Source organism: Oncorhynchus keta, unplaced genomic scaffold, assembly GCF_023373465.1.
Source record: "Oncorhynchus keta strain PuntledgeMale-10-30-2019 unplaced genomic scaffold, Oket_V2 Un_contig_3505_pilon_pilon, whole genome shotgun sequence".
NCBI classification, from domain to species: Eukaryota; Metazoa; Chordata; class Actinopteri; order Salmoniformes; family Salmonidae; genus Oncorhynchus; species Oncorhynchus keta.
The window spans coordinates 134520-135048 of record NW_026287286.1 but is presented as its reverse complement, the minus strand read 5'-3'; positions in this window follow the sequence as shown (position 1 = coordinate 135048).

Below are 529 nucleotides of genomic sequence, written 5' to 3'. Positions count from 1 at the left end.
ATCTAGCTGGTCTGTCATAATACAATAGCGAGAATAGATCTAGCTGGTCTGTCATTTTATAATGGAGTCGGTATATCTACCTGGTCTGTCATAATATAATAGAGACAGTATATCGACCTGGTCTGTCATAATATAATAGAGACAGTATATCGACCTGGTCTGTCATAATACAGAAGAGACAGTAGATCTAGCTGGTCTGTCATAATATAATAGACACAGTAGATCTAGCTGGTCTGTTATAATATAATAGAGACAGTAGATCTAGCTGGTCTGTCATAATACAATAGAGACAGTAGATCTAGCTGGTCTGTCATAATACAATAGAGACAGTAGATTTAGCTGCTCTGTCATACCATAATAGAGACATAGAGACAGTAGATTTAGCTGGTCTGTCATAATATAATAGAGACAGTATATCTACCTGGTCTGTCATTTTATAATAGAGACAGTAGATCTAGCTGGTCTTTCATAATATAATAGAGACAGTAGATCTAGCTGGTCTGTCATAATATAATAGAGACAGTAGATC